The sequence below is a fragment of the Neomonachus schauinslandi genome, chromosome 4 (assembly GCF_002201575.2).
Source record: "Neomonachus schauinslandi chromosome 4, ASM220157v2, whole genome shotgun sequence".
NCBI classification, from domain to species: domain Eukaryota; kingdom Metazoa; phylum Chordata; class Mammalia; order Carnivora; family Phocidae; genus Neomonachus; species Neomonachus schauinslandi.
The window spans coordinates 167,620,079-167,646,613 of NC_058406.1; positions in this window are offsets into that span (position 1 = coordinate 167,620,079).

Sequence of the window (26,535 nt, forward strand, 5' to 3'; positions counted from 1 at the left end):
TATCTCAAAAGCCTGAGCTTCCACTGCTCATAAAGCAAGATGTGTGTCAGGGTGGATGAGCCAGCGCCGCAGGGTGCCTGGTCCCAGCAGAGGGAAGGCGAGCAGCACAATTGGGAGAGGACCTTGTCATGGGTGCTGATGCTGCAGGGAAGGAAGGGGCTGAAGGAAAGATGTGGATGATTTTGAATGCCAGGTGCTACTCTTGCTTTATGAGCAGTGGAAGCTCAGGCTTTTGAGATACCACTGAAGACACCATTTGTAAACCACTTTATTCTTTTTAAAGTACTTTACATCCTTAATTTCATTTAGTACTTAACATAAGCCAGTGCAATACGTAAAGGAGCCATTATTTGCCTCATATCTGCCTAGCCATGCCACACACATTGCGAATAAAGCAGACAATCCAGAGATTGTCCTGTTCACACCCAGATAAAGATTAGGGGGAAGGTGACAGGATGATGTGGACCACACGTGGACCACTCTGCAAAATTACTCATTTGGAAACAGAATCTGCTTTTGTTTCAAACTGTCAAAAGTTGAAATAGGAATGGTGTTCTTATTCATAAAGTATTTCTATATTGTCACAGTATCTTTAAATATACCCTACCATTTTATCATTTAAGCCATAAGACCAAATCCAACATGTGTACAGTGTTCTTAAGTCAACAAAATATCAGTAGATCATTTAGTCATTTAATCCTCCCAATAACTGATAGGTAGATTGGCTAAAATATGACGGTATTTCTATGATGAGGAAAGTAGCACTGAGAGGACCAGTGACCAGTCCAGGGTGGTACAGTTAGCAAGAAATGGGCTAAAAATTAAATCAAGAGCTTGAACTCTAGGCGTGCCTGGGTGGCTCAGTTGGTTAAGCAGCTGCCTTCAGCTCAAGTCATGATCTCAGGGTCCTGGAATCAAGCCCCACATTGGGCTCCCTGCTCAGTGGAAAGTTTGCTTCTCTCTCTCCCTCTGCTGCTCCCCCTGCTTGTGCTCTCTCGCTTGCGTGCTCTTGCTCTCAAATGAATAAATAAATAAATAAAAATCTTAAAAAAATAAGAGCTTGAACTCTAGGTTATTTCAAAACTGTCATACTCCATCATATTTTTATTACCTTTTATTGAAAAATAAGTGATATGCAACACTGTATTTGTTTCAGTTATACAACATAATGATTTGCTATTTATATACATTACATTTTTTTTTTAAGATTTTATTTATTTATTTGAGAGAGAGAGAAAGAGCAAGCTAGCACAAACAGGGGCAGTGAGCAGAGGGAGAGGGAGAAGCAGACTCCCCACCGAGCGGGCCTTGATCCCAGGACCCTGAGATCGTGACCTTGAGCCAAAGGCAGACGCTTAAGTGACTGAGCCACCCAGGCGCCCCTATATTACCTTCTTTTGCTAGATGTTTTTGTTTAACTCAATTCCATCATTTGACAATAAGCTTCTATAGACTAAAGGTGATTTTCAACTGTTATTAGAATTCTTTTTTTCCTATTTTTTTTGAGGCCTGTGGGCAGGTGTCAGGATGGAAGACTACAGGTGGCTCATCTGATACAGGGGCTGGCTCTCTGCATGGTGAAAAAACTGATTAATAACATTAAAGGACTCTGCCTGCTGACTTGACTATGAGGCATGTTGCACTTTGTTGATCCTCTGGCCCACATTCCTCTCCTCCCATCTTCCATTCCCTTCACTCCCAGGCTGGAGAAGCAGAGAGAGTCTGACGCTGGAACTCTACCTTTCCCGGCTAACTACCCATCTGCGTCCAAGTGGTGCTGGCTTTGGCGCCTGGGTGGCTGGACTTGAGACCATCCTCGGGCAGCTGAGATGATTTCTTTCTAATGGTTATTTTTGGTTAGAGACCTCCAAAAGTTCAATGGGGAGTTTGGTTTTAGACATTTTCTAATGCCCTATTCACTTTGTCAGAACTGAAAAAAGCTAAATAATTTTCAAAGAAGTGACTTTGCAGGTTGGCACACTAGCTTATGGGCCGACAGCTGAGCCCATGCTGTCCAGGGCATACTTGTCTAAATGACGCAGGGAAACCAATCATCCCCCTGTTGTTTTGCATTACCTAAAAGGCAAGCCTCCCACGGAGCAGTGGTGGATGTAAATTCTGGCACCCATACAAAAATGTTGAGAAACATTTGCAATCTCTTTAGAACCTTATAAAGTTAACAGTTTACCATGGGAAGGAACTGCTGGAATGGCTCATCCAAATCAAACTGAAAGGAGTAACTGCCTTTGGTAGAGATTAACTAGTGTGATGGGGAAAGCCCTGGATGAGTACTGACCTATATAGTCCATGGGATATTCCTATGTAGTCCAAGGAGTAATATTCTCCTCCAAAACTATCACCAGTTAGCACTCAAAAGAAGTTTTGTTGAGTGATGGATGGATGCCCAGTGCATTCATCGCCAGGGCTTTATTGAAAATGTTCCCTTTGTCCGGGGTTCACATGTTCAAAGAATTTATAATCTAGTAGGGAAGACAGATAAGGGACAAGTTGAAACAGAAGGTGTAAAGACAAACACAGTGTTAATAGAGGGGGGAAAGCCCAGCCCTGCAAGTCAAGGCGAGGGTCCAACAGTTAAAACAAACAAACAACTAATGAACAAACAGGAAATTAACTAAAATTCAATTCAGGAGTTACTGAATAAAATGATAAAAGTATGAAAAACTACAATCTATTAAGTATCCATGAAGTTCAAGTTCTTTTACATACATTATCTCAAATGTCACATTTTATATTACCCATTTTCCAAATTAGGAACTGAGACTCAAAAACTTACTCAAGCCCACACAACAAATGATTGCCAGGGCTGGGGTTAAGATATATCTGCCACTGAAGTTACTACCTACCGTGTACATACAAGGTTGGTTCTTAATTAATGTATCAATTCTTTATGACTGCTTGCTCCTCTGATATCCCACTGTCCCTGTGTATCTAATTCCAACCTAATTCATGTATCACTTCAGGGAACTCTCTCTTAATACATCCTGAATGACTTTATTTTTCACTGCAACCCTTGTCATCATCTAATGTACAATATACTATATTTCATCATTTCTAAGATTCCCCTTCATTCATATATTTATATCTCTGAACTTATTATGCATCAACACATCAACAGCATGGCAAAGTTTGTGATGTATTCTTCTTTGTTTAGACATGAAAGTAACAGTGCATCTTCATGTTGATGCCATCTGAAATTCCTTATATATGCAGTATTGTGCTTATGTTATATTGATTATTTTCTGTCTTTCTCCAGTAGAATATAAGCTCTAAGAGGGTGGGACTTTTGTCTGCTTTTTTTATCTTTGTACTCCCATCTTCTGGAATGTTGTTGAATAAATTAATGACCAATTAGATATTGAGTGTCTACCCTGTATCCATAGCTGTGTGAGGTGCTGGATATAGAGTGGAGAATAGAGTAGACATGGCCCTTACCCTCCTGGAAGAGATTCAAATGAAACAAACAAACAAACAAAGATATAAATAAATGAGTAATGTGAAGTGGGGGGTTGAGAGAAGTGAAAATGTTGAAGGTGCTTGGAGAGAAAAAATGGGGTGCTTTCCAAATTTAGATTGGAAAGTCAGAGAGGCCCTCTCCAAGCTTATGTCAGAAGGGTGAAGGCAATAAAGTCAAGAATCCAGACTATTGTCCTACCTGACATGTATAATAGCCAATCTTGACCATCCCAGTCAAAAATATTTTCTCCCCTCTTGCAACAGTGGATGGCATTTAGTGTATCTGCATGCACTTGTAGTTATATTTTGGCAGGTATACTTTCTGTTCACCGAGGTTACAAATATATCCATCCTCTGGTTGAATACAGAGGGCACTGGATTAAGAGACAGTAAGCCCCGGTAGTAGTTCTAGCTTTGCTCTTACTTTATTATTGGAGAAGTTATGTAAACTCTCCAGACTTCAGTACCTTTACCTGTAAGAGTAAGAGTTTACATTAGAGGATCTCTAAAGTGTCATTGAGTTTTAAGATTCAAATTCTATAATTATCATTTTAACAAACAGTTACAGAGGAGTTACTATGCTAGGCTGCTAACCTCTCCACAGGGCACTGGAGGAATTGAGATGAAAGGAAGGGAAAAGGCACAATCCATTCATTTAAGGGGTTTATGACCTTGAGGAGGAGACTAATACATTGACGACTTCAATATAATGCAGCACAGAATTTCCTCTGTTTCTGAACTTTAAACTACTGTTATTGTCTTTCCAGGTGTGAACGAAGTCCCCTTCTTAGTAAAGGCACTTAACTTGCCTGCCACCAACAGATGGGGCAAGTGGTCACATCAACTAGACACGGTTGCATTGGATTTGAGAGCTATTAGATGAGAGGGAATTTGAGAACCTAAGCTGTTTGTAGGAAAATAAGTGGCTGTATGCCAGGGTAACATGGGAATTGAAAGTAAAGTTGCTTTTTTCCACCTGGCAGAGGATGAGAATGGGAGTGCTGGTCTGGGGGTTGTCGAAGATGCTATGGAGGGAAGTTGGGAAGGCATTAATGTCTCAGTTTTTTGAAGGAAGAATAATAATTAAGGAGGCATATCTGTTGGTTAATTACCTTATATATTAGCCTTCAGTTGCAAAATAAACTACCCAATTAAAGATGGATATGATAAGAAGTTCAATCGTTATTTCACATGATATAAAATACAGAGGCAGGGAAATTCCAGGTTTAGTTCAATGGCTCAAAATGTCATTGAAGACTCAAGCTCTTCTACCTTCTGTTCTGTCATCCTCAGAATGTTGGTTTTTGTTCTTAAGCTTTTCCCCCTCATGATTGCAAGATGGCTGCCAAATCACTTGGCATATTATTTTAAACAACTGTACAAAAAAGGCTGGAAGGAAAACCTGTACTCCAAATCCTTTTTATTAAAGAGAGGAACTATGTTCTTCTTGCCTTATTTCTCACCCCAGTCTCAGTAGAGTTCCTTCAGGTCCCAGTGGCCATGGAGGGCCACGTGTCCATGCACCAAATATAAGAGAAGCTGGGAAATTATGTACTTGACATTTGCAGTCTCCATATTAGATGGCAGATTCTGTCTGCTAGGAGGAGGTGTATGTGGGAAGTGGGGAGGTGATAAATGGTGCTGGGTCAGCTTCCAACACCATCTTCAAAACAGGAAAAGAAGGAGTGGGGAGTTTTTAATGGATCTCATGCTCAGGCCCCGGCTTTCTGAAATGTAGGTGTTCAACTGATACTTTTTGATTGTGGGATCATTGTCATGGGAACGGAAAATTAATGTCAGGTCAAGCAAATGAATAGTAAAATCAGTTATTCTTTCCAGTCCATGGCTGGATGAAAAAATTTTTAATTTTGTCACTTGAATGGGTACTCTTGATATTTCTCCTGGGTGGATAAACTAAAATATTAATTCAACATCAGGAGAGGTAGTGATAGTTTTTATAAAACTATGTCAAATTTGGCAACAGATATATAATCTAAAAGCAAATCAGGGAAAAACTTGAGTTAAATGGAAAAAGACCAGATCCCAAGAAATAAAAGTTTACTGAAAACACCACGTGTGAAGTCCTAATGAAAAAAACAGAGTGTAAAATGGCCCCAGGGCTATGGAAAAAAAATCAGTACTATCCTAATAAAGTACTTAGTGTCTACTGATTACACATGGAAACTCACAGCAAGGAAGAAGAGGGCACGAAATTAGTCCATTTAAAAAAATTGACTATATAAACAAGCAGACATTAACATTTTTGAAAAACTTCCTTTGCCTTTCTCACAAGTACAAACAAAGCAGAAAGCCAAAAAGTTGTCTTCGGACTACAGCAACAACAACAACAAGAATACTACATAGAGACCGAAAAAAGACATGAGTCATCGTGTTAAACGAGTGTGAATTACTTTAAATAATTCATATGAAGACATACACAGAGACTTCAAAATTAGTATGAGCCTGTCAGCACACTGATCCTTTGAAATGACTTCTTGCATTTCTTTTTAAGTGTGTTAAACCCTTTTGCAGAATAGTGAGGGCTTGCCTGGAGACTGGAAAGCATTAGAAGTGAATAAAAGGTATGGGGTTATTTCCCATTGCTCTTTCTTGGAACGAGATTGCTCCATTTTTAAATGACCGAGGCTATTTAACTCTAACCACAATATACTTTTGGTGTTTTGTGTTTTTTTTTTTTTTTTCACCTGGAGTTCTACTCTTTTGCTCGACTCCACCCTAGCCTCTCATGTATGCAAAGTCATATCCTAACACAAGGAAGGGGGCCACACAGGACCCCAGGCATTTGGCTCATCTTTAAATGTTTCTTAGTGTTTGCTATGATATGTCAAGTCAGGTACCACATTTCTGCTGTAAATTTTTCTTCCCATTTAGCCCGGATTCACGATCTTTTTGGAGTTGTGGTATGCTTTTTGTTGATCAACTTTCTGCCATCACTTGGATTTCCTAGATTCCTCCAAGTCCTTGAAGGTAACGATGCAAGTTCTGCACTTCTTTCAGTATCTAGTGCAGTGGTTCTTCCTCAGGAGTCTGTGCTAGAGTTACATGGGGAACTTTTACCTCCACACAGGTGTCTACTTGCACACTGAATCAGAATCTCTGGGGTTGGGCCTGGCAAACATATCTGGAAACAATTCTTTGAGTTATTCTGATGCACAGGTCTGGCTCGAACGATTAGTCTGTTCAAATCATAAATTTACCCTCCAAAAAGAAAGGAAAAGAAAAAAAAAGAAAAAAAATGGAAGAAATAGAAAAATGAAGCTTGCATAACCAGCTCTTGGATCTGATTACCATGACACCTAACCGCTATGGTCATCCTGGGAATCGACATTAGGACAATGGCTGAGAGACCAACTCCCGGGATTTAAATTTCTGCTCTGCTGTGCGACCTGCATCAAACTAAGTAGTCACTCTATGCCTTCATTCACTCATCTTAAATTGTGTATAATAATGATACTGGCAGTAATTTTGGGTTTAAGTTATGTATTACATAAAGATGAAAACTGATGAAGTATTTGCCGATAGACTGGCATAAAGTATTTGTTCAAACAATGCCAATTGATATTATCTCAAGCTGCTCAAAGGCTCAGCCTGGAAGTTAAATAGTATGTCTGATCTAAAAAAGTGAAAACTTGAATGATTATAAAGGCGTTTTGTTTCGTAGAAAGAACATTAAAAACCTGAGATCCAAAGCGGGATTTTGTTTTAGGTTTGTGGTATTATAAATGTTGAGCCCATATTTTAATTAAGTAATTATATTAGCATTGAGAATGCCAGAGTCCCTTTTAATGGCATGAATAAAACCCTAATGTACCATAAAATGACATCCAGAAATTACTGGCTTGGATAATTAAGGATGGTGTTATTTCCTGCAGGCCCAGAGAGCTTGGTCATTCATTTATTCACTGATTCAACAACAATTTGTTGAGCTGCTAACATCTGCCAGACACTATTAACAGGAAGCATATAATCCACACCATGCCTTTCAGAACCTTTCTCTAGGACCCTGGGAATTAGAATGTGCAGTGCAGAGATCCCCCCCAGAAGAAAGATGTTTGAAGCTGATGAATTCTGATGGTGTTCACCTGATCCCCAGAGCTGTGCTGTTTCTAGTCCTCCCAGAGGTTTGGTAATTTGCTTTTCTTTTGATTTTTTGAACCACCCAGGTCCTTATGATAAATTCCTTTATTTACGCAAGTTGGCAAGAGTGTTCCTCTGGCTATTATGCCCACTCTAGAAAATTATCTAAATAGTCAATTGATTAGTGTCCTTTGATCACATCCAAGTTTTGTAACGGTGTTTTATTTTTTTTTAAAGATTTTATTTATTTATTTGAGAGAGAGAATGAGATAGAGAGAGCATGAGAGGGGGGAGGGTCAGAGGGAGAAGCAGACTCCCTGCTGAGCAGGGAGCCCGATGCGGGACTCGATCCCAGGACTCCAGGATCATGACCTGAGCAGAAGGCAGTCGCTTAACCAACTGAGCCACCCAGGTGCCCCTTGTAACGGTGTTTTAGACCAACAATTTATTTTTAGCAAGCTCATTTTACTCCACAGACATAGTCTGCAGGTCATTAGCCAAGTGATGTTTTGTCCCCAACAAACTAAGTCCACATCCTAATCTCAGCAATTGGGAAATATTTTTCTCTGTCTATGTGGAAAGAAAAATGTGAGCCACAGACTGCATTTGCCATCTTCTGATGTCTGAACTACTAAAATTTGTTATGGAAAGAATAGTTGTGTTATAAACATGAATTTCATAATAATTTCCATGAGTATTATCTACAACAGACAAATAAGGACATTTGCCTTGGTTGGTTAGCTTTTGAAAATAACCATGGACAGGATGATGGCAGATGCATGATGCCTTAAATAAGTAGCTATCACCCTGTTCAAGGAATAGCAAGTTCTTCCAGTAGAGAGAAAGGATAGATTGGAGAGCAGAAGCACTACCAGCATGGGCTCAGGTCTGTGAGGTTTGCATGATGATTTCAAGCACCGAATCTGGTCCTGGACACCCTTGTGACTTCACAGTGTCTCCCCTTACAGAAATTACCAGACTCTGATGATAGCCACATTGAACAGAATGGTCAAGTGACTCAAGTTGAGTTCAGGCTCCACTGTCTGATTTCCTTGATCAACTCCGTTAATAATGCTAAGCCTCAAGATCTTTTAATGGGATCCCTAAAGTGGGACCAATAATAATGTCTACATTCTAACTGAATAAGGTTTAAATGAACTAACACATGGATGACAGTCATAGAGACATTCAAAATATTATCATTCTTTTCCCCTTTTAGGTAGGATTTAGGATTGAAATTTCTCACCCCTTTTGGAGTGCAAGTGACTGACTTCGGCCAATGAAATATGAACACGTGTTGCTTCTGGGAGGAAGCCTTAAGAGCTAATGTTAGATTTACCTTCTCGTTGTCTGCTTCAGTAACATCAGTATTCCACATGGTAGCCTCTCCATCCACCGGGGTCCTAAAGTGAGGGTGGTGTGGTGCTGAGCCCCCCACTCATCTGAAATAAATCTTTGTTGTTTTAAACCAATGATGTGTTTGGGGGTTATTTATATCTACAGCATAGGCTGCTCTGGAACTGAATGTAAAGTACTTAACACAGTAACCTGTCAGTTTGGATGAGAGGTGAAATCACAGAGGTGATTAGTTTACTCATTTAACAAAAGTTTACTGATGACCTTCTATATGCCATACATGGTGAATTCCGTGATGAGGGACAGATAGAGTCCCTAAATCCATGAATTTCTCAATTGTGCTGATCCCACTACCATTCTAAAACTGAAGAAAGCAATTAGAAAATTTTACATCCCTGTGGGAGAGGAAATGCTATGAAATTGGGCTGGCCAGAACTCTTCATACAAGGACATAAGGGCAAATAATACTTATCCCTGACTAAGATCTGATGTGTACAATGTAGGTAACCTGGTTGGTTTTGGTTCTGGGCACACCTAAAGGTGCCATCCTGCCTACCCATGCTTCTGCTCTGAGTTCCCTGACCCAACACATCACAACTGCTTAGCAAAATGGCCCTCCTTTAGAGAACGCCAGCCTAGTTCATTCATATGAATTCACATTCTGCCTAGCCCCTGCTATCCCACCAGACCAAAATAAAACCAAATGTTTACCATCCTGATCTGCCATCCATCCACTCTGGGTGTGTTAGACCCACCTGAGCTAGAGTCTTAGCATAGCTTTCTTTCTTTTTTTTTTTTTAAAGATTTTATTTATTTATTTGACAGAGAGAGACACAGCGAAAGAGGGAACACAAGCAGAGGGAGTGGGAGAGGGAGAAGCAGGCTTCCCGCTGGGCAGGGAGCCCGATGCAGGACTCGATCCCAGGACCCTGGGATCATGACCTGAGCCAAAGGCAGACGCTTAACGACTGAGCCACTCAGGCACCCCTTAACATAGCTTTCTGAAGAAGCTGAGAAGTAACAAATCAAAAGCGATTTACTCCACTCCCTTTCTGGAAACAAATGGCATTTGGTGAAGCATGGGATAATCCTTATGGGTTCCTGGCAGAAGGCCTAAACTCTGTGGTGTGGGGCTTCATTGCATTCAGGTGGGAAGGCAGAGACCCATGTTGTACTTTTGCCTGCTCCCACATGAGAAGGAGTGTTGGTGGTGCTGGACTTTGAAGCTCAAAGCAGAACACCCTTTCATATTGAGTCCAGCAGTGAGAAACTTGGCCTTGGCAAAGATGCCACAGCCCCAGCAGCTACCTAGCAGAGTGCTCTGCTCTGCTGCCTCCGGGGTTTCTTTGTGGCACCTCAAGGAGAAGGAGAGGCAGATGGGGATCAGCTTCTTCTTCATAACCAGGCGAACTCTGAAAAGAGATCTACAATTTTTCTGTATTCTTGGTGTAGCTTTAGGTAGGATTGATGATGTGGAGGAAAAAACAAACACAATACATTGGATTGAGATTCACATTGCTTCTGTATGAATCCAGGCCTTGCTGCTTATAAGATGTGTGATCTAGAACGAATTATTTTATGTCCCTGACCCTCAGTTTTCTTACCTATAAAATAGTAATATTAACATCAGTTTTATAGCTGGTGTTCAAAGAATTAAGTGAGATAATATATGTTAAGCATTTAGTAATGCTTGAGGCACAGCGGACTCTCAATATGTTTGTGCCTTTTCCTTTTTTCCTCCTAAAGCAGATGTAACTAAGTATTTTTGATCTTATATCTCTCAGAGCTTATAGAAAGCACTATGGCTCCCTGAGTATTATAATGGTTTTCTCTACTGAAGGTCACAGCTTGTCTCAAGGGAAGACTCTCTTCTTCTGAGTTCCATTAATCATGTCATCTCCTCATTTTAGGGAGCCTGGGAGAGGTAAAATTCTCAGGGTGCTGCACGTTAAGTTAAATAATGCCTTACTAAACCTTCCTCAATTTAGCCTAATTTCCTGATAAGAACTTGAATGACACAATAGAAAGCTCCAAATAGTATTAGGAAAATGTACCCTAGGTAGATAATGACTGTCAACATCAGTTTCTTTACCCATTACCAAACCAAAGTCGTCAATTGCACAGTGCCCTTTTAGGATGCTTTTTCTCTTTTAAGTGTATCCTAAGTAGTAGTTTTAATTTAGTTTCTCCTATCTACAAAAAAGTGTTGGGATCTGGTGATGTGGACGCAGTAATTTTTAATAGAACTTAATCTCAAAAAAACCCTGCCTAGCTGAACTTCAGAAGTAGTAGAATATAATTGTTTTAGTCTGTTTGGGCTGCCATAACAAAATACTATAGACTGGGTGGAATTTATTTCACATAGTTCTGGATACTGGAAGTCCAAGGTGGTGCCAACAGGGTTGAGTTCTGGTGAGGTCTCCCTTCCTGGATTGCAGATGGTCACTCTCTTGCTGTGGCTCTCATGGCAGAGAGAACAAGCTCTGGGGTCTCTTCCTCTTCTTATAAGGGCACTAATCTCATTGTAGAAGGTCCACCTTCATGGCTTCATCTAAGCCCAATTACCTCCCAAAGGCTTTATCTCCTAATACCATATTTGGGGTTAAGGCTTCCACATAGGAATTTGAGGGTGGGGGAGACACAAACATTCAGTCTATTACAATAATGTAGTGAAAGCAAAGGAGTCAGATCTCCTGGGTTAAACATTTCAGTAGTAGCAATTGCTAACCGTTTGATCCCAGTTTACTGCCTCTCACCTAACTGTTCTCCCAGCTTCTATCTTTATCTCCTATATTAGTTATCTGTTGGTGGATAAAAAATCACCACAGTATTTACTAGCTTAAAACCACCTACATTTATTATCTAATAGTGTCTGTGGGTCAAGAGTCTGGACATAGCTTATCTGGGCCCCTGTTTCAAGGAATCCAACAAAACTGCAGTCAAAGTGTGATCCAGGGCAAAGGTTTCATCTGAAGATATGACTGGGAAAAGCTCACATGATTATAGAGAAGGTTTAGTTCTTCAGGGGCTGTTGGACAGAGGGTCTCAGTTCTTGGTGGTTGCTGGCCAGAGGCCACCCTCATCTACCCTCCTTTGCCACATGGACTTCTCCAACATGATTTCCTGCTTCATCAAAGTGTGTAAGTCAAGAAAGCAATAGAGAGTGTGCTAGCCAGATGGAAGTTACAATTTTATCTAATATAATTTAATCTAGAAGCAACTTTCCCATAATATTTACCATATTGTATTGGTTAATACACGTCACAGATCCTGCCCACACTCAAGGGGAGGGGATTATATAAGAGCATGAAGGAGGCAAGAATCATTCAGTGTCATCTAAGAAGTTGTCTACTACATTCTTTTAGTTTATTCTTTTAACAGTGGTCAGAGAGACCCTTTAAGGCATCAGGTTATGTCATATCTCTCTTCCAAACCTTTTAGGTGTTTCATATTTAACTCATAATAGACTCCCAATTCTTCATCATGACCTTGCCCCATCCACATCTCATCTTAAACCACTCCCCCTGAATTCTCTCTTGTCCAGATGTCCTGACTCCCTTCTTGTTCCTCAAACCCACACAGCACTGTCCCATTTGGGGGCCTTTATATTGTAAATTACTCTGTCTGGAGCCCTCTTACCCCAGACACATGTATGACCTGCCCTTCACTTAAATCAGTCTTTTGCTTCAATGTCATGTTTTTAGAGAGGACTTTCTAAACCATGCTATTTAAAACAGTAATCTTTCATTGCTCTCTTCCTCCTTTTCCTTCTTTATTTTTATTCTCAATATTGTTTTCTAACCACATAAAATATTATGTATCTCATTTAAATGTCTGTTTTCACCATTAAAATTAAGGATCCATGGAACAAAGACTGTCTATTTTGTTAATACAATATACATAAGATGACCTATTTGGTGACATAAAGGGGAAGTTTGTTAGGACAAATGCAAGCACTACAGAAGGAGAAAAAAGAAAGTACAAATTTTTTCTAGTAATTATCCTGTAATCATCCAAAAGAGTAGACCGGCATACTATGTTCTGATCACTAGAGAGAAGTGTATCTTCCTTTAATTTAGATGAGAATTCCTTCAAGGACATTCAGTTCCCTTTACTGTTGTCTCATCAAACAGCTTTCTATCACTAATTCAGTTTTGTAATTGCCTTGTTCCGAGGAAAGACTCTGAATAGAGGCCTAGTTGTTCATTCTTGTTGCTCTCAGTATCTCCCTTAATAATTAGTAAAATGACATTCCAGTTTATAAGGTAGTATCAGAGCTAAAATTTAGGTAACCTCCCAGAATCAAGTTTATGAGCTCAAAAGCCAAGGACTCAACTCTTCACTGTAATCTTCTCCCAATGGGAGGCAGCCATGACCAAATACATCTGGAAAAGTCATCCAGTCTCATCTACTGCTGTTATCTGGTATTCCAGAGAGACATGTACATTTTGAAAATGGTTAGATTCAAGTTCATATTTGTTTAGATGCAGCAATTACAGATCTTCAGAATTAACCTAAATGAGCTGAAGGTTTATGGTTTGTTACTGGGAGAAAAGGGAAACATGTCTGTGGCATTGACCACAAAGTTTACTTTTAATGGACGGATTTTCATTTAGTGAACTGCAGCAAAACAAAACAAAAATGCTGCAGACATTTTTCTCTCTGTAGCTACCTAATAAAGCCTAAACTGGCCAACTTCCATGCCCTTCAGGGTTCCAGAAATACAAACAGGAAGTTAACATTTCCATAGCAATAAGAACTCTGTAATAAAAGCTGAGGAGAAACAATAAAACAGAAGGTCAGGATAAAGGCAATTTACATTTTATTAACATCCTAACACTACATCAAAATAGATTTTACATATTAAAATGGAGTCAGAGTATAATTAGAAAAGCATTTGTAATCAAATGACTTTTTTTTTTTCATTTTTAGGCATGACTTTGCTCTCGTCTTGTAGGAAGGTGCAAAAGTAAATAGCGTTTCTAGATTCCCCCAAATTGTAAATTCTGCTGTGCCATCTCAAGGATTATTTTGCCCAAGTAAGTTTCTCTATTTCAAATAAAAGTTGTGTGATTCATTGTGTTGTCTGTTTGTTTGTATTCATTCCATTACTCTGAGACACCATACACTCTAATGAGTGTAATGAAGATAGTGATCTGAAGCAAGTCAAATGCATTTTTTCAGACATCCAAGGAAGCCAACAAGGTGACAGATTGTCCTTTGGGCACGGACACAGCTGGTAATTGGTAAAGTTTCCTCAATTTTCCAGTACTTAGACCTTTCTTTCCCAACTATTAAACATTCTTTTCCTATAACTATGGAAGATGGAGGTGATTTCCTAAGAGAATGAGAAGGTACTTCAGCATTATACAGAAGGATAAACTGAATGCCAAGGAGAGAGAAAAGGGGACATTCCAACCCTCAGCTTGAAAATGAGTGACCAGGAGATAATGAACCAGTGTTGCAAACAGACGAAAGAGAAGAGAGAATTTATTTCTATAAACCCTGAATTTGTTATTGAAACCTTGATCTCAGCAAGCTTCCATGGCCTTCTGTCCTTGTCAGACGATGGGCTTATAAAGCAAGTAACATGACTAACAACTGGAGCACTGATTCAAAAAATTGGAATCCCACTCATTGTGAGAGAATCAATCTTTCACCAATTACCTTTTGTTGTCAAAGTCCTGTATGTTTAGTGTACTGAGCACTTACAGAAAATTGTGTAAGAAATTGTGTAAATGGAATGCTGCCTTCTTATGGTTCCACAAATCCTTCTAGGGCCAAACATAAAATCTTGGTCTGTAGTTAGGGCAATTAGTAGAGGGATTTAAGAACTGGAGGGACCTAGCAATTTCACACATACTTTGATTTTATAAATTAAAAAAGGTGTTGCATGGAGGCCACTCATTTCAAGTTCATATATCTGGATAGCATAGTGCCAAGGATGGAACACAGTCCATTACTTTTCCCATTCTAATGCATATTTTAATGTAATTTTAATTTCTGGCTTCATAATTCAGATATTTCAAGGGAAATCACAAAACAATTTTATCAAAGGAAGCTGTACTAAGATTAATTATACTAAGTCAATGTATGTCAAAACTTTTCAAATGTTGGAGGACTTCTGCATTTTATCAACTCAGAAAATTAGAGAAGTTCTCAGACAGCAAACTCACAAATTTCCAGTTTTCAGGACATTTTACTTGTATGCTCCCAAGACAGTTCTTATTCTTATTTATCATCTCAGGAGCCACAGAACTAGTTGAATACTTATAAAACACATGTTAGTCTGTCAAACATTACATAAAAGCATTTTTTTCCCCCTAAAATCTTCTATCTCTTCCAAGATAACCATTTGCATTTTTATTTGTTCCCCCACTGTTGTTTTTATTTGAATCAGCTCTATCAAGATATAATTTGCATACAACAAGATGAATACATTTTAGTGGACAGTTGAATGAGTTTTGATAAATATCTGCATTTATCTAATCACTATCAAAATCAAGATATAGAACAAATATGTCATGGAAGAAAGTTTCATTGTACCTGATCTCAGTCAGTCTCTACCCTGACCCCAGGCAACCATTTATCTGTTTTCTTTTTTTTTAAAGATTTTATTTATTTATTTGACAGAGAGAGACACAGCAAGAGAGGGAATACAAGCAGGGGGAGTGGGAGAGGGAGAAGCAGGCTTCCCGCCGAGCAGGGAGCCCAATGCGGGGCTCGATCCCAGGACCCTGGGATCATGACCTGAGCTGAAGGCAGACGCTTAACGACTGAGCCACCCAGGCGCCCCCATTTATCTGTTTCCTGTCATGAGGGATTAGTTTTGCTTCAATATAAGTAGATACTTACAAAGTAGATACTCTTTCATATCTGGCTTCTTTCATTCAGCATAATTGTTTTGAGATTCATCATTGTTATTTTGTATATGTATCAGTAGCTTACTTTTGTTTATTTCTGTGTAAGATTCCATAGTATGTACTTACTGCAATATTTATCTTCTCACTAGCTATTAGATATGTGGGTTATTTCTAGTTTTTCTATTGTTCTGAAAAATGCTGCTGTGAAAATTTATGTAAAAGTCATTGTGTGGTCATGGTTTCATCTCTCTTAGGTAAACACCTAGAAATGCAATTGTTGGGCCATATAATAAGTGCATATTTAACTTTATAAGACATGGCTAGACTGTCTTCTAAAGCAGCTGTTTGATTTTACATTTTCACCAAGAATGTATAGAGTTACTATTGCTTCAAATTCTTGCCACCACTTGGTGTCATCAGTAGTTTTGATTTTAGCTGTTCTAGTGGTTAGTAGGGACATCTCATTTAAGTAGGGGTTTTATTTGCATTTATCTAATGACTAATGATGTTGAACCTCTTTTCATATGCCTATTAACCATTCAAATTTCTTTCTTTTCATGATGTGTCTGGCCAAATATTTTACTCTTTTAAAAAAATCTGGATTTGTAACTTACAATTGAGTTGGAAGTGGTCTTTATATATTCTAGATGCCAATCCTTCACCAGCTATAGTATTGTCAACATTTTCTTTCAGCTCAAGGCTTGTCTTTTCATTTAAATGATGGTTTTGAAGAATGTTGAATTGAATGTTTATGTCTTCTCTCCAATTCATATGTTGAAATCATAACCCCCAAGATGATAATATTAACATGTTGTACCTCTGGGAGTAGAGGGCAGAGCCTTTTATAAGGGATTAGTGCTCTTAAAAAAAGAGGTCCAAGAAAGCTCTCTTACTCCTTCCACCATGTAAAGATAGTGAAAAGATGCCTCTACATTCAAGTCCAGGAGGCACAGACAACCCCCCTCAAAATCAATAAAAGTAGGGCAACACCTCGACACTTAGTAGTGAAACTTGCAGATCTCAGAGGCAAAGAGAAAATCCTGAAAGCAGCTCGGGACAAGAGGTCTGTAACACACAAGGGTAGAAACATTAGACTGACAACAGACCTATCCGAAGAAACTTGGCACGTCAGAAAGGACTGGCATGATATATTCAGGGTGCTAAATGAGAAAAATATGCAGCTAAGAATACTTTATCCAGCAAGGCTGTTATTCAAAATAGGAGAGATAAAAAGCTTCCAGGACAAACAGAAACTAAAAGAATTGTGATCTCTAAACCAGCCTGCAAGAAATATTAAAGGTGATCCTTTAAGTGAAGAGAGAGCCCAAAAGTAATACAGACCAGAAAGGAGCAGAGACAATATAAAGAAACAGTAACTTTACAGGTAATTCAGTGGCACTAAATTCATATCTTTCAATAGTTACTCTGAATGTAAACGGGCTAAATGGCCCAATCAAAAGACATAGGGTATCAGATTGGATAAAAAAGCAAGACCCATTGATATGCTATCTGCAAGAGACTCATTTTAGACCCCAGATTGAAAGTGAGGGGGTGGAAGAGGATTTATCATGCTATTGGACATGAGAAGAAAGCTGGGGTAGCAATCCTTGTATCAGATAATTTAGATTTTATTTTATTTTTTATTACTTTTTTAAGATTTTATTTATTTATTTGACAGAGAGAGACACAGAAAGAGAGGGAACACAAGCAGGAGGAGTGGGAGAAGATAAGTAGGCTTCCTGCTGAGCAGGGAACCTGATGCGGGACTTGATCCCAGGACCCTGGGATCATGACCTGAGCTGAAGGCAGACTCTTAGGGACTGAACCACCCAGACACCCCTGGACAATTTAGATTTTATTTTTTATTTATTTTTATTTTTATTTTTATTTTTTTAAAAGATTTTATTTATTTATTTGAGAGAGAGAGAATGAGAGACAGAGAGCATGAGAGGGAGGAGGGTCAGAGGGAGAAGCAGACTCCCCCCTGCTGAGCAGGGAGCCCGGACAATTTAGATTTTAAACCAAAGACTGTAATAAGAGATGAGGAAGGACACTGTATCATAATTAAAGGGTCTATCTAACAAGAAGATCTAACAATTATAAATATTTATGCCCCTAACATGGGAGCAGCCAATTATATAAACCAATTAATAGCAAAATTAAGGAAACACATTGATAATAATACAATAATAGTAGGGTACTTGTACACCCCACTCACTGCAATGGACAGATCATCTAAGCAGAAGATCAACAAGGAACCAAGGGCTTTGAATGATACTGGACATGATAGACATCACAGACATATTCAGAACATTCCATCCTAAAGCAACAGAATACACACTCTTCTCAAGTGCACATGGAACATTCTCCAGAATAGATCCCATACTGGACCACAAATCAGGTCTCAACCAGTACCAAAAGATTGGGATCATTCCCTGCATATTTTCAGACCACAATGCTTTGAAACTAGAACTCAATCACAACAGGAAATTTGGAAAGAACTCGTATACGTGGAGATTAAAGAGCATTCTACTAAAGAATGAATGGGTCAACCAGGAAATTAAAGAAGATTTTTAAAAATTCATGGAAACAAATGAAAATGAAAGTACAATAGTTCAAAACCTTTGGGATGCAGCAAAGGTGGTCTTAAGAGGGAAGTATATAGGAATACAAGCATTCTCAAAAAACAAGGAAGGTCTCAAATACACAACCTAATGTTTCACCTATAGGAACTGGAGAAAGAACAGCAAATAAAGCCTAAACCCAGCAAGAGAAGAGAATTAATAAAGATTAGAGCGGAAATCAATGAAATAGAAACTAAAAGAACAGTAGAATAGATCAATAAAACTAGGAGCTGGTTCTTTGAAAGAATTAATAGGATCAATAAACCCCTGGCCAGACGTATCAAAAAGAAAAGAGAAAGGACCCAAATAAATAAAATTATGAATGAAAGAGGACAGATCACAACCAACACCAAAGAAATACAAACAATTATAAGAACATATTATGAGCAACTATATGCCAGCAAATTAGGCAATCTGGAAGAAATGGATACATTCCTAGAGATGTATAAACTACCAAAAGTGAAACAGGAAGAAATAGAAAACCTGAACAGACCCATAACCAGGAAGGAAATTGAAGCAGTAATCGAAAATATCCCAACAAACAAGAGTCTAGGGCTGGATGGCTTTCCAGGGAATTCTACCAAACATTTAAAGAATTAATACTGGGGCACCTAGGTGGCTTAGTTGGTTAAGCCTCTGCCTCTGGCTCAGGACATGATCCCAGGGTCCTGGAATTGAGCCCTGCATCAGGCTCCCTGCTCGGTGGGGAGCCTGCTTCTCCCTCTCCTGCTCCCCCTGCCTGTGCTATCTCTCTCTCTCTGTCAAAGAAAGAAAGAAAAGAAAAGAAGGAAGGAAGGAAGGAAGGAAGGAAGGAAGGAAGGAAGGAAGGAAGGAAGGAAGGAAGGAAGGAAGGAAGGGAGGGAGGGAGGGAGGAAGGAAGGAAGAAAGGAAGGAAGAAAGAAAGAAAGAAAGAAAAGAAAGAAAGAAAGAAAGAAAGAAAGAAAGAAAGAAAGAGAATACTTATGAAGCTGTTTCAAAAAATAGAAAATAGAAGGAAAACTTCCAAACTCTTTCTAAGAGGCCAGCATTACCTTGATCCCCAAAGCAGATAAAGACCCCACTTAAAAAGGAGAATTACAGACCAATATCCCTGATGAACATGGATGCAAAAATTCTCACCAAAATATTAGTCAATAGGATCCAATAGTACATTAAAAGGATTATTCACCATGACCAAGTGGGATTTATTCCTGGGCTGCAAGGGTGGTTAAACATCCACAAATCAGTCACTGTGTTACACTACATTAATAAATGAAAGGACAAGAACCATATGATCCTCTCAATAGATGCAGAAAAAAGCATTTGACAAAGTATAGCATTCTTTCCTTTTTTTTAAAATTTTTTTATTGTTATGTTAATCCCCATACATTACATCATTAGTTTTAGATGTAGTGTTCCATGATTCATTGTTTGTGCATAACACCCAGTGCTCCATGCAGAACGTGCCCTCCTCAATACCCATCACCAGGCCAACCCATCCTTCCACCCCTCTCCCCTCTAGAAGCCTCAGTTTGTTTTTCAGAGTCCATCGTCTATCATGGTTCGTCTCCCCCTCCGATTTCCCCCCCTTCATTCTTCCCCTCCTGCTATCTTCTTTTTTTTTTTCTTAACATATATTGCATTATTTGTTTCATAGGTACAGATCTGAGATTCAACAGTCTTAGCATTCTTTCTTGATTAAAACTCTTCACAGTGTAGGGATAGAGGGAACATACCTCAGTATCATAAAAGCCATAAATGAAAAGCCCACAGTGAATATCATTCTCAATGGGGAAAAACTAAGAGCTTTTCCCCGAAGGTCAGGAACATGACAGGGATGTCCACTATTACCACTTTTGTTCAACATAGTATGAAAAGTCCTAGCTTCAGCAATCAGACAACAAAAAGACATAAAAGGCATGCAAATCATCAAAGAGGAAGTCAAACTCTCACTCTTCACAGATGACATGATACTCTGTATGGAAAACCCAAGACTCCACCCCAAAATTACTAGAACTCATATAGGAATTCAGCAAAGTGGCAGGAAAAGTTGAAAATAGAGGTACCCTATGACCCAGCAATTGCACTACTAGGTATCTACCCCAAAGATACAAATGTAGTGATCTGAAGGAGCACCTGCACCCCAATGTTTATAGCAGCAATGTCCTCAATAGCCAAACTGTGGAAAGAGCCCAGATGTCCATCAGCAGATGAATGGATAAAGATGTCCATTGACAGATTAATGGATAAAGAAGATGTGGTATATATATATATATATATATATATATATATACACACACACACACACACACACACACACATACACACACACTGGAATACTACTCAGCCATCAAAAAAATGAAATCTTGCCATTTGCAATGACGTGGAATCTTGCCATTTGCAATGACGTGGATGGAACTAGAGGGGATTATACTAAGCAAAATAAGTCAATGAGAGAAAGATAATTATCATATGATCTCACTTATATGTGGAATTTAAGAAACAAAACAGAGGATCATAGGGGAAGGGAAGGAAAAATAAACAAGATGAAATCAGAGAGGGAGACAAACCAGGAGAGACTCTTAACCATAGGAAACAAACTGAAGGTTGCTGGAGGGGAGGGAGGTGGGGGATGGGGTAGCTGGGGGACGTGCATTAAGGAGGGCACGTGATATAATGAGAACTGGGTGTGATATAAGACTGATGAATCACTGAATTCTACCTCTGAAACTAATAATACACTATATGTTAATTATTTGAATTTAAATTTTAAAGAAAGTACTTGTAAAAAAAAGATGCATCTATGAGGAAGAGAGTCCCCAACTGACACTATCTCTACCAGTACCATCATCTTGGACTTCCCAGCCTCCAGAACTGTGAAAAATAAATGTTTATGGTATTTTTGTTCCAGCATCCTGAATGAAGTAAGACACCATGCTATTGTTTTAAGTACTGCTGTGCTCTCCTCTCACAGATCAGTAACCTGTTTAAATATCATATCAAAATATGACTCTCATAAATGACCACAATCCTAGTAGTTTCTTTTATTTTTAAGTGCCATAAGTATATTACTTCATTACAGAAATATGAACATCAAACTCGAGAATAGGGGCTGACTGCTTAATGAGTATTGGGTTTTATTTGGCAGTGATGGAAATGTCTGGAACTTACTAGAAAGTGTGGCTACATGATACAGTGACCACACTAAATAACACTAAATTGTACATTTGAAAGTGGTGACTTTTATGTTATGTAAATTTCACTTCAAGTAGAAAATACATAGGGGAAGGGGGGAGTGTACCTCATCCTGTCTCTGAGAGAAACATAGGGCTGCTTGGGGAACTGTTCCTGGAGAGTGAGAAAAAAGAGCCACATGTCAGTGTATTCTAAGTAGAACTTTAAAACTCACGTATAAGGAGAAATTCTAAAAGCTTCCAGAGAGAAAAACAGTTAACTTACAAAGGAACAAGAAAGACCGGTAAGAGACTCATTTTAAAAACTGGTTCAAGAAAACATATAAACAACATCTTCAAAATGCTGAGAAAAGATTATGAGTCTTGAATTTTATGCCTAGACCAACTATCATTCATGTGAATGGCAAAATAAAGACAGATGTAGACATGCTAAAATGCTTATTACCCCAACCTCTATCTGAAAGGTTTATTAAAGTTATAGTTCAATGAAAATTTAAAAAAACTTAGAAGATGTACTTTTTTTTAATAGACCAGGGTTTGGATCCAACACTGCAACTCATTAAATGTAGGATGTTGGGAATTCCATTTAACTCCCCTGAATCTGCGATGTAAGTGGGAGGACAAGCACCTGTCTGCAGCATGAGGATGCTTTTTAGAACTTCTAACACAGGACCTGGTTGGTTCATGCAGAGGGAATCAACAAATGTGAGCTCTATTTTTCTCTTCCCTACTTCTTTAAGGTACATCACAGACATCTTAGTGCCAGGGAAGCAAGAAAGAAAGGAGGCGAGAGGAAAAATTAGGAAATGGGATTCTGAAATGGGTGTTAGATCTCTTAACTGGGTAAGATTAATCTCTTTATTAGGTAGTAATCTTAGGATTACTAGGCCCAAAACTGTAAGAAATATTTTCAGAAAGGAGCTAAGTGAAACTAAAGTTACAAAACATATGTTCATCTGATTCCTTTATTTATAGGGAAACCCAAACATTTCAGATCTAGTTTCTAGCAGTTTATGGAATGCCTTTATTGATGGTGACTTTTACATTGTTTGAAATTTCTCTATTTGCTATTGCAGTTGGTGAATGTTAGGATCACATCTTGCTTTCAGGGTGGTCATTGATTAATTTTTTTTTTTAAAGTTAAGGTAGTTAAACATATCACTAGTTCTACAAAGACAAAGTAGTTTATCTTTATTTGCATATTTCCCATCCCCCCAAAGCAGGTCTGTCCCTCTGTGGCTTCCATAGCTAACACTCACTGAGAACTGACTATGTGTCAGACTCTCTTCTAAAACACTTAACACATGTTAGCTCTTTTAATCCTCACAATATCCCTGGAGGTGGGTACCATTATGACGCATTCTATAGGTGAGAAAAATGAATGACAGATTCAGTTGTTGGCTTGAGATGCCACAGTTTTTGAGTGGCAGTCAAAATCTAGACCCAGACAACTTTAATCCAGACCTGTGTGATTATACAGTCTCTTCAAGAACTCAAAATAATTTGCAAAACCTAAAACAATACACATCATGATGTCTGGAAACAAGAAAAAAAAAAAACTATAAACAGAAGACTATATAGAGAAAGTCAAGTAATAAGGATAAAGATAAATGGATGAAGGGAACTTGACAGTAGAAGATGTGGGCTTAATGCAAGATCGTGAAGTTGAGTCAAAATTGTACTTCTGAATTTCTTGGAAGTCAAGGCAAAAAGGAAAATAGGATATGTGGCCTGGCTCTCATTATATGGTAAAAGAACACTACAAGTTTTTGAGGAGAAACAAACGGTGTCAGACTATATCCCCAGCCCTTTTAATATCCCCCAATTAATTTCCCAGTTTTGAGCTTGAGAAAGTACAGAGGTCTCATCAGTGATTAATTCCTGAGACTAATTGCTCTAATTTTGCTGGCCGGAGATGTAGCTTCAACAAATGCCCACTTTTCAATATGCCCATATGCCAATATGCCAATATTTTCTTGAATAACTTTTTTAAAAATTCAATTTATTATAGCTAAAAAAACCCCAAAACACTTCACCCATTTTCTCCACCCCTTACACTTTGTCTCTGGCAAGCACAGGCCTTTTTATCATATCCATAAAATTTTTTTTTTTTTTTTTTTAATATGAGAGAACCACATATAACAGAGATCATATAGTATTTGTCTTTCTCTTTATGATTTATTTCACTTAGCATAATGCCCCCGATTTCATTCTTTTTTAAGGCCAAATAATATTCATACACACACACACAAACACATACACACCCCATAATTTCTTTATCCATTCATCCACTGATGGATGTTAGGTTGATTCCATAACTTGGCTATTATAAATAATGCTCCAATGAACATGGGGGTGCATATACCTTTTTTGAATTAGTATTTTAGTTTCCTTCAGATAAATTCCAGAAATGTAATTGCTGAATCATACAGAGTTCTATTTTTTATTTTTTGAGGAACCTTCATACTGTTTTCCATAGTGGCTGCACCAATTTATACACACCAACAGTGCGCAAGGATTCCCTTTCCCTTCACCTTCTCACCCACACTTATTATTTGTATCTTTTTGACAATAGCCATTCTAATAACCATCTCACAGGTGTGAGAGATATCTCATTGTGGCTTTGATTTGCATTTCCTTGACAATTAATGATGTAGAGCATCTTTTCATGTATCTGTTGGAAAAGTGTCTATTTAGGTGTGCCCATTTTTATTTATTTATTTATTTTTATTTTTATTTTTTTAAAGATTTATTTATTTGAGAGAGCGAGAATGAGAGAGAGAGAGAGTACATAAGAGGGGGGAGGGTCAGAGGGAGAAGCAGGCTCCTCGCCGAGCAGGGAGCCCGATGCGGGACTCAATCCCAGGACTCCAGGATCATGACCTGAGCCGAAGGCAGTCGCTTAACCAACTGAGCCACCCAGGCGCCCCGTAGGTGTGCCCATTTTTAAATCAAAGTTTGTTTTTGCTATTGAGCTGTAGGAGTTCTTTATATATTTTGGAGCTTAGCTCTTTATCAGATACATGATTTGCACATATTTTCTCCCATTCAGTAAGTTGCCTCTTCATTTTGTTGATTGTTTCCTTTGCTGTGCAGAAGCTTCTTAGTTTGATGTAGTCCCAATTGTTTATTTTTTGCTTTTGTTGCTTTGCTTTTGGTGTGGGATTCAAAAAATCCTATTGCCAAGACCTATGGCAGGGAGCTTGCCACCTGTGTTTTCTTGTAGGAGTTTTATGGTTTCAGGCCTTCCATTCAAGTGTTTAAGCCATTTTGAGTTAATTTTTGTGTGTGGTGTAAGATAGTGATCCAGTTTCATCCTTTTGCATGTGGCTGTCTAATTTTCCCAACACCATTTATTGAGACTGTCTTTTCCCATTGCATATTCTTGGCTCCTTTGTTATAAATTAGTTGACCAAATATGCTTGGAATCATTTCTGGGCTCTTTATTATATCACATTAATCCTTGTGCCTATTTTTATGCTAATATGACACTGTTTTATTTACTATAGCTTTGTAATATAATTTGGAGTCAGGGAGTGTGAAATCTCCAACTTTGTTCTTTTTAAGATTGTTTCAGCTATTTGGAGTGTTTCATAGTTCCATACAAATTTTAGGACTGTTTGTTCTATTTCTGTGAAATGCCATTGGAATTTCAATAAAGATCGCATTGTATCTGTATATTGCCTTGGATAGTATGGGCATTTTAATGATACTAATTCTTTTAATCCATGAGCACAGAATAGGTTTCAATTTATTTGTGTCTTCTTCAGTTTCTTTTTTTTAATGTCTTATTTTCAATATAAAAACTACAAGCCTCTCCAAATCAAACCTGTCTTTATATTGAAGAAAGGAGGATGGTCTGAATTTCTCCTTCTTCACTGTAAATTGAAGGGCAAAATTAACACAGAAAAATATGTAAAAAAGCAAATTATTTCTCTCCACAAAATCTTTAAATGTCATGTTAAGGAGATAGAGCTTCAAAGGGAAATAATTTGTGCCCGGAACACAATTTTTCATTTAAACACAATCTTCATTTTAAAGAGAAAACAAATGGTTGTAATATGACCCTGTTGGCCTTATACTCACTCATGTTACCACAAGTGCCGTATGAAACCATGAAAGGAACCACATCAAGGCAGATTAGACCACGGAGAACTTCAAGGAAATCATGTCAGCCACAAATGATTTATCTGTGGACCTTTGTTAGAGAAAGCAAGCTGAGTGGCCCAGGGCTAATGCGAAAAGTCATCAAGTTAGAAGTCATCTTTTGAAATGACATGAAGAAGCAAAAATCTAAAGAGTCTGGAAATGTCATCAATTTCATATACTTGGGGCTTTTTCTCTTTTAGGCAATAAAAAAAAGAGTGTAATGTTGGTTAGTGTATTTAACGCATTATTATCCTCACAAATTGGACAACCTTTTATTCTCTCCTTTCAGCCCAAGGAAAAACTTTTTAATTAGGGTGTTTTTATTTTTACACATTGAAAATAAAATAAATATTCCTTTTTTGCATTTAAATATTTGTGGAACCTCACATACATCGTTTATAATCTGTAAGTCGGTGTTGTGCAGTGTGTGAAGAGACTGGGTCATCTAGCCACCCTGCCTGGGGCATTATCCCAGCTGCACCACTTACTGGCCATGTGACATTTGTCAAATATTTACTTTCCTGTGTCTTGGTTACCTCAACTTGAGAATGGTGAACTAATACACATTTCATCAAGTCATTGTGAGAATTGGATGAGATACAATAATCAAATTTCTCACAACCCTCCTTGATACAAATTAACACTAATGAGGAATAGCTATTAAAAATCCTCATGTCAACCCCATGAAGTAGATCCTCATTCTATGGATAAGGACCTTGAAAGGGAAAGTAACTGGCCCAAGAACTTACAAATGGTGGAAAGAAATGGTGGAGACAGATGCAAATCCAGTAGAGCCTG